Source organism: Microtus pennsylvanicus, chromosome 13 (assembly GCF_037038515.1).
Source record: "Microtus pennsylvanicus isolate mMicPen1 chromosome 13, mMicPen1.hap1, whole genome shotgun sequence".
NCBI lineage: Eukaryota > Metazoa > Chordata > Mammalia > Rodentia > Cricetidae > Microtus > Microtus pennsylvanicus.
In genome coordinates, this window is record NC_134591.1 from 30,630,572 (window position 1) to 30,640,059 (window position 9,488).

The 9,488-nt window shown below is 37.6% G+C and overlaps 1 pseudogene; it reads left to right on the top strand.

Moving 5' to 3' along the window:
• Positions 1-7,591: 7,591 nt before the first annotated feature.
• On the top strand, positions 7,592-8,038 carry LOC142834016 (large ribosomal subunit protein eL36 pseudogene; annotated as a pseudogene).
• The last annotated feature ends 1,450 nt before the right edge of the window (positions 8,039-9,488 follow it).

The following is a 9,488-nucleotide window of genomic DNA, read 5'->3' on the forward strand; positions in this document are numbered from 1 at the left end:
AAGAAAAAATTAGCATTAAATATTACTAAAGTGTTCAGCTTCAAACTTTGCAAACTCTAAGTGTTTGCTAAATGCTTATTTAATAAAAGGCATAACTTACTCAGAGCAAATCTATGGTCATATTGCAATAGGGAACTGGCCCAGATTCTTTAGAAAACGGGAAAGAACTCATAATAAAAGATATTAAAGTGTCAGTGGCCTAAGACCTTGTAATTTTACTGCTGTGAAATAATTCAATAGGAAAATAAAGTAGTATCCATGATGTTACTCTGTGATGGGCAATATTTGAAAAATATAAATATTTAATGAAACAGAAATGCTCAAGCAAATTTTTGAATCTTATGTGATATCCTCACTATAAAAGAAACAATTATAAAGACATTATTGTAATATTTTAAAAAGCAACAATTGTTAGCAGCAGCATATAAACCCCAATTATGCTTTATTGATTACTATATAAAGTACATATAATCATGTATAGCATCTATAAAAGATGCAAAAACATCAAATGTTGTTAATTCATGATAGTCAAATTACTGGTGTTTCCTTAATGGAAAGTTTTACATTTTTTTTAATTCAGGAGAAGTAGAAAAAAAGCCTTATGATTACTCTTGTCATACAATTCTAGGAACAGAAACAATGCTAAATAGCATTGTATATGTCTTTGTCAGATTGTCAGAGATGTCACATACCCACCTCCATCCACCATGCATCAAGATGATGGTTTGGTGTGCTGTTTTCCTTATTGGATATAGACTGCTAAGGCCCATAAGAGGATTGACTGTGTGCTCCTTATTCCATTCTTATGCAACATCTCCTGCAGTTTTATATTGACAACCATTTGCAATTTATTTAATCATATTTTTAAAAATAATATATATTTAATTTACAGACTAAAGACATAGTTAACCCATTTTATCAAACAATTTTGAAGATGTTTCCTTATACTAATTTCTGATATTCCAAGAAATAATATCCATGTGGCACATGGTACATAAAACATGCCCTCCCATGCATTGTCTATTATTAGAACACCCTTTGCAAATATATACTTTTTATTTCAACAGATAAAATGGTTTAAACTGTCATCAGTTACCTACAGCTGGTGCTTTGCTGGGTGACAGAGGGAACCTGATTTCTTAAGTGGACTGGGAAATGCCAGAAAGGTCAGAAGACAGAATTCTAAAGATACACTTTTGTTTATTTTACAGACATAAGTAGTTGGTATTCCTTTCATATGAACTTATGCTTTAACTAACTCAATTTTAGTATAACATTTACTAAAGCTACAATAAACCAGTATGCAAATTAACAAACATCAAATCCTAATTCTCAAATATGCATATTTGTTAGTGACATTTTGTTTACATATGAAATGCAAATCATAAGGAAATCATTTACTTTGGAGTGTTTATCTTGAACAGGGTTTTAAAATGCAATATGAAGTAAAATTATTTCAATTTTTTCCTGACTTACAATCTCAAAGTTCATTATTTCAATCTAGAAAAATCTGCAGAAATAAACTTGTTTACAAACGAAAAACCATGGGGTCAAAAAGTAACATGATCATCAATTGTTGTTAAACCAAAACTCAAGGCCAATCACAGGTAAGTTGCTTACTGCTTACTCAAATATTAGTCTTGACTTCAATCAGGGACAATTTCTCATACAGAGTCAATGAGTTCTTGAGCAATGTCTGTAATATTATTAAACGTAACCTGTCATATGCATAGAATTGTTATAAATGATATTTAAGGATTGAAACTTCTGTTCAAAAGGAAAAGAAAGTTTTTTAAGCCAAAGAGACCACACTCTGACCCCATACATTAGTCACACACTGACCCCATACTTTAGTCATGTCCATGAGTGTCTACGGGACAGGACTGAAGACAAAAACAATTTTAAAAAATCTATACATTGCTCGTGCTCCCTCTCCTTCTGCTCCTGATTTGGACCTTGAGATTTCTGTCCGGTGCTCCAATGTGGGTCTCTGTCTCTGTCTCCTTTCATCGCCTGATGAAGGTTAATATTCAGGAGGATGCCTATATGTTTGTCTTTGGATTCACCTTCTTATTTAGCTTCTCTAGGATCGTGAATTATAAGCTCAATGTCCTTTATTTATGGCTAGAAACCAAATATGAATGAGTACATCCCATGTTACTCTTTTTGGGTCTGGCTTACCTCACTCAGGATAGTGTTTTCTATTTCCATCCATTTGTACGCAAAATTCAAGAAGTCCTTGTTTTTTACTGCTGAGTAATACTCTAGTATGTATATATTCCATACTTTCTTCATCCATTCTTCCATTGAAGGGCATCTAGGTTGTTTCCAGGTTCTGGCTATTACAAACAATGCTGCTATGAACATAGTTGAGCATATACTAGGAACTCAGGACCGCGAGGGGTGTACCCACACACTGAGACAATGGGGATGTTCTATGGGGAACCCACTAAGGCCAGCTAGCCTGGTCTGAAAAAGCATGGGATAAAACCCGACTTGCTGAACATAGCAGACAATGAGGACTACTGAGAACTCAAGAACAATGGCAATTGGTTTTTAATCCTACTGCACATACTGGCTTTGGGGGAGCCTAGGCAGTTTGGATGCTCACCTTACTAAACCTGGATGGAGGTGGGCGGTCCTTGAACTTCCCACAGGTCAGGGAACCCTGATTGCTCTTCTAGCTGATGAGGGAGAGGGACTTGATCGGGAGAGGGGGAGGGAAATGGGAGGCGGTGGCAGGGAGGAGGCAGAAATCCTTAATAAATAAATAAATTTAAAAAAAAACAACAAAAAACAAAAACAACAAAAAAATCTATACATTGAAATTTTCAGAACACTGGATCTTTAAGCATTCAATAATGGGTAGAGGAGGGCCTCCTGAAGCTCCACCCTCCCCTGAGTAGCCCCCAGTAACCCCTGCAGGTAAAAACTAGATAAATTCAGTGATTCATAGCACGCGCACGCTCACACACACACACACACACACACACACACACACACACACACTGAGAGAGAGAGAATAGGAGTTTCATGACAGAACGGACAAAAGAAATAATATGAAAAAATATCATCAAAGTACATCATATGTGAGTGCATGTATGTATGAAATTTGGAAAAAATAAATAAATCTATTTTAAAAATCTGTGCATAGTACAAAATATGACACCCCCTCAGATTTTTAATTGATGATTTATTTACCTGAAATTTCATTTGGAAGTGGCCACATTTTCACCTTGTCTGTTCTCAATGCCAATCTACCACAAAGAGTTAAAGGAAATAAAAAGGTGATTTTTTAAAATTGAAACATAATTTCAATCATGTCTTTAAAAGCTCTGTGTCTGGGAAGATAAAATAAAACAATTTCTAGGTAGTTTTCAAGCAGTGAGCTTTGAAAATCATTCTCCTAATATACAGATTCTTTGATTTCTAGTTGCTACTGTTTGATTGAAAACAGTATTTATCGTGTAATGTAAAAACCAAAGACAGAGATACCTCATTTCAAAAACATGCTTTGAAGATGTTTACTTATTATAATTCAGATGTTCAAAGAAATAATACCCACATATTTCTCTATCAGTAGAATAAATTGCCACAATCAATTACAGAATATATATTTAGTATAACCCTGTCATCAAAATCTCCTGTCTACTAGCCCAGTTTCTCTTCAGCTGCAAAGATGTGAGACACAAGTCATTTAGGTCTATTAAGCATAATGATTCCTTGCATCTTTTAAAAGAAAATTAAAAGACAACTCTTCAATGAGGCTTTTCCATTTAAAGTGATGGAAGAAAAAGAAAGCTAATGACCTGCAGAGAAGAGGATACCTGGAAATCAAAAATGTGAATTCTTACGTATGTTTTATAAACGCCTGCTTACTATTATTTTTTTTTAGGTAATTTGATTAGGTAACACCAAACTGTGTCTAAACATCTCAGCTAGATTTAAATGAAAATATGAATAGATTCTATATACGAAGTCTTGACTGTTGAATTATTTTATGAAATCCAATTATTCTAAAGAGTTAATATATAATTTATTTTAAAAACTTAGAATTTGAAATGAAACCCAGTTACTACAGTTTGGATATCATTTCAAGGGGTCCTTCTAGGGGTCATAGGTTTGGAAGCTTGGTCCTCAGGGCAACAGTATTGGGGTATGTCTTGGAAGCTTTAAGAAGTGAGACTTGTTGACCATGTCCTTTGCTTTACAGAAGGCTTTTAGTTTCAGGAGATCCCATTTATTAATTGTTTTTCTCAGTGTCTGTGCTACTGGGGTTATATTTAGGAAGTGGTCTCCTGTGCAAATGTGTTCAAGTGTATTTCCCACTTTCTCTTCTATAAGGTTCAATATGGCTGGTTTTATGTTCAGGTCTTTGATCCATTTGGACAGCCTACATAATGGAAAAAAATCTTCACTAACTCCACATCAGACAGAAGTCTGATCTGCAAAATATACAAAGAACTCAAGAATTTGGTCATCAAAAGAACAAATAATCCAATTTTAAAAAATGGAGTACAGACTTAAACAGAGAACTCTCAAAAGAGGAATCTAAAATGGCTGAAAGACATTTAAGGAAATGTTCAACATCCTTAGTCATCAGAGAAGTGCAAATTAAAACAACTCTGAGACTTCATCTTACACCTGTAAGAATGGCCAAGATCAAAAACACTGATGACAACTTGTGCTGGAGAGGTTGTGGGGTAAAGGGAAGACTTCTGCATTGCTGGTGGGAATACAAGCTGGTACAGCCCTGTTTAATGTCAGTGTGGTGATTTCTCAAAAAATTAGGAAACAACCTTCCTCAAGACCAGTAGTACCACTTTTGGGTACACATCCAAAGGATGCTCAACTGTGCCACAAGAACATGTGCTCAACTGTGTTCACAGCAGCATTGTTTGTCATAGCCAGAACCTAAATGTTTGGCGACCGAAGAATGGGTAAGGAAAATGTGGTACATTTACACAGCAGAAAAAGATAATGACATCTTGAATTTTACAGGAATATGGATAGAGCTAGAAAACATCATTTTGAATGAGGTAACACAGACACAGAAAGACAATTACCACATGTACTCACTCATAAGTAGTTTTTAAACATAAAGCAAAGAAAAACAGCCCACAAATCACAATCACAGAAAACCTAGACAACAATGAGGACTCTAGGAGAAACATACATAGATCTAATCTACACAGTTAGTAGAAAAAGACAAAATCTCCTGAGTAAATTGGAAACATGGGAACCTTGGGAGAGTCTTAAAGAAGAGGGGAAAGGCAGGGAGGTGAGTAGAGAAAAATGTAGAGCTCAATAAAAATCAATTTTAAAAAGATAAAAAAAATTAAAAAAAGAAGTGATACTTAATGAGATGGTCTCAGGTTGTTAAGGGTGAAGCCTTTGAAAGAGTTTGGTATGCATCTTGTATGATTCTGTTTATTTTGTGCTGGAGAGTTACTGTAAATGAAGAGATTAAGACTTCCCCCTCCCCACTCTCTTCCTAACTTACTATGTGATTTCTCTCTCGCTCTAGCTCGTGATTCAGTCATGATAACGAAGACCATATGTCACAGACAGGGGGTCTTTTAATAGATCTGAAACAAAGTTTGTCATGCTCTGAAACCTCCAGAATTTGAACAAAATAAATCTATTTTTTTCCGTAAGCTTCTCAGTGTCAGGTCCCAGTTGAGAAGCCACTACCATTGCCTTGTTAAAATGATGTTCTATGCTTTGAAATGTCCTTCTAAATAGTTGTGCCTTCGCTTGAGTTTACTGCTGCTGTTAGCCTCAGTTGTGAAGGGAAACTTCTTCTGTAAGCTGTTGGTAGAGACTCATTGCTGTAGAGACTGATTCAAACTGCTCAAGGATAAGCGAATTCTGCTGGAGGGGAGACACCAAATTCTCTGCCACAAACGGAAGAAAACAATGAAGCAGCTATATAAACTGACACAGTCTCCAAAACTCAAGGAGATGTAGAAAAGAGGCAACTAGAGCGGTAGAGCTGAGGGAAGCAATAGAAGCTCTGGAGCTATGTTCTCCAGTTGAAACTTTTCCTTTTTGAGAAGGTAGAGAAGTTCATCACTTAAGATATTAACCAAATTTACAAGACTTGGATAATTCAGAAAGTCACCAGACCCGAGGCTCTCCCCCAGGCTGCATAAGCAATGAAGTCTTGCTGGGTCTTCATTGCAAACGTTTTGGTGGAATGGACTGAGTAGGGCAGGAAACATCGGGGTGCAGTGTCCATAAGCTAGCATCCGTGCTGTAATGATGTTTCTTTATTCCCCTATATTCAACCTTTCACCCACACTCCTGTAAGGAACCCAAATAAACTCATTGGCTAACACAGCTAGATTTGGATGGACTTAATCTTTGACCTATCTATGGTGCCCTTTCAAGACAGGACACTTGCTCATGTCTTTCCAGAAAAGAACAAAAACCCACACAATAACTTACAAGAAATCACATCAGAAATCATGGACTTGAGAATTATTTGTGTAGATACAGTTCTTTCAAAATCTCTTTATAGTGTTTCTATTGATTTTGGTACCTAGAGATAAACAGCTTCACTAATTCCAGGGCAAACTGTCATGTTTCCTGGTTCCCATTATATCAGTCTTCATAAATAACCACCATGTTAACTCCCACAAATTTGTATTCAGTTCAGCCTGCAAACATCAGTGTCTTCTGTTGCCTATCAATCATTAAACTCAACTCCCTGCATTTTTTAGTTCCTGTCAACTTTTCTTGCCTTAACTCTCTAGAGAAATAGATCAAGAATTCAATTCCTCTTGATGGGCCAGAAGGTCCTTAATTATGTCAACATATTTGATGCTTTTTTTTCTTCTTTGTTTTTTTCACTCCTTTCAGAAAGAAGAGATGGAATTAGTTTATGACACTCCTTTCAACTCATATATGAATCTGTTTATGTTTGTGTTTGAAAGATATATTTCACATGTGTCTGACAAATACACTATGTAATACTAGCAAAATCTTCATGAGTAGATTGAACAATGAGATGTCATTGTTAAAATTTTATGCCAGCTTGTAGCTAAGGCAATTACTGCAACAAGACAGGAGCCTGCTCACTAAATTTTCCTGTAAGTAGATAATGACCTGTGTTTGGATGTCATCACTGTCAATCATTGCCTTCACAGAAAAGATTATAGGAAGGGTCTATAGCATTTTCAAAGATGAAACTCTTTATATCCATTCTCCCCCATAATATGATACCCCCAATTCTTTAAAAATGCTCACCTTGGAACGGAGATTAGTTCATCAAATATTGCCTCACTGAACACAAATGTACAAAGACATTTAACTAGTCTAAAAGAGTTTTTATTTTAAAATTTTAAGTTGTTGGTTTTATGTCAAAAACTGAAATTAGCATTGATCTTTTATGAGTTATATTTCTTTAACCAGTTCCTGATACAGCACTCTATTTTGAAGGGATAGGAATTAGACAGATTTGTTAGTATACAGACAGATAGGGAGAATATCCCTGACTAAGTAATCAAGATGATGAATGACCAAAATGGCTGGCTTCTTTCTCTACTCCTAACCTGAAACAAAACTTTGACAGATTGCTTCCTGTCGCGGCCGCCATCGAAGAGGAGCAGCCATGGCCCTGCGCTACCCCATGGCCGTGGGCCTCAACAAGGGCCACAAGGTGACGAAGAACGTAAGCCAGCTGAGGCACAGCCGGTGGCGCGGGCGCCTCACAAAGCACACCAAGTTCGTGCAGGACATGATCCGGGAGGTGTGCGGCTTCGCGCCCTACTAGCGGCAGGCCACGGAGGTGCTCAAGGTGTCCAAGGACAAGCGCGCTCAAGTTCATCAAGAAGCGGGTGGGCACGCACGTACGCGCCAAGAGGAAGCAGGAGGAGCTGAGCAACGTGCTGGCCTCCATGAGGAAGGCAGCGGCCAAAAAGGACTGATCCCCTCCCCGTTCTCAATAAACGTTGCTGTGGCTCAAAAAAAAAAAAAAAAAAAAAAAAAAAAAAAAAAAAAAAAAAAAAAAAAAACTTTGACAGATTAAAACAAAGGACTTGTGGGAAGGATCTCCTGCCCGTAGACCTCAGTGGTGAAGTTTACAAGTTCAAGAATGGAATAGAATATTTTACACACTAATTGTGGGCCAGTTAGCTATCCTATCTCTCTTCAAACTGATCAACTATAAACTAGGGAAAGAAGACTCCTTAAAACGTCACTTCTTCAGTAAAAACTGGATTTTTGGCTACACACACCACCACTACCATCACCACCACCACCACCAACACCACCAACACACTCCCACATTGAAGAGGGTATTTTTCTTTGTACGTCTGCTGCAAATCTGTGTTTTTCACTCCCACCTGGAGGAACTGTGGGTTGGAGGAACCATGATCAAAATATATTCTATGAAATAAACTATTTTCAATAAAACCACCCAAACCAGCCTTTCTTCAGTTGTTGACTCTATCTGCTCCTGTTTGCTTGAGATATCTCTGCTGCCACCTATTACACTGGGTACTTTTCCTGCAAATTTCCTTTTAATTGGCAAAAAGACCTTCACTCTGGATCAACTTTGTGAAAAAAGAATGTAACTACACAAGTGCTCTGAACCCTTAACTTTTGACAATCTGTCAGCATCAAGACTTCAAGGAAAGAGAGAAAGAGAGAGAGAGAGACAAAGAGAGGGGGGCAGGGAGAGAGAGACAGAGACAGATGAACACAGAGGAAGGACTCCTTTTGGAGGTTCATTTAACTCCCTACACTAGCTTGCACAGTTCACTGCCATTGGCTGTTGTTTTAAGGTTCTTTATGCTGACTCACTGCTCAACTTTCTACCAGTTTAAATATTCTATGAGGAAACAAACAATGTCATATTTCCTTTGCCATGACGCAGTTACACTGCCTTTGAGAAATCAAAAATTCCAGGACTGCTATCAAAGGACCTTGGAATTATGAGAGTTTTGAATCTCACAGCCCCTGGGCTTTTTTTTTTTTTTTTATTGAGAAAAGGAGGAAAAAAAAAAAAGTTTCCACCTCCTCCCAGCCTCCCATTTTTCCCCCCTCCTCCCACCCTTCTTCCCCTCCTCCCACCCTTCTCCCCCTCCTCCCACCCTTCTTCCCCTCCCCCCACTCCTTTCCCCCTCCCTCTCCAGTCCAAAGAGCAGTCAGGGTTCCCTGCCCTGTGGTAAGTCCTAGGTCCTCTTCTGTGTGATCTCCAAGCGCAGTACTCAGATGAGTCATACAGGGTGCTGTGCTGAAACAGGCCTGTATGCTATAGGGTAGGAAAGGCATGTGCTCAAGGGATGAGAGTGACCAATGGCCAAAAGAATTCTTGCACTAGTCTAATTTTGTATTATTCCAAATGTCCCTAGAACAAGTCACTTTTCTAAGGGCAGTTTTTCCTATCCAAATAAATGATAGAATTTATTTTGTATTGATTCTTATAGGAGGGGCAATATATGTCCTTGGGTTTCTTTTTCATTTCTTTATTTTTTTTATCA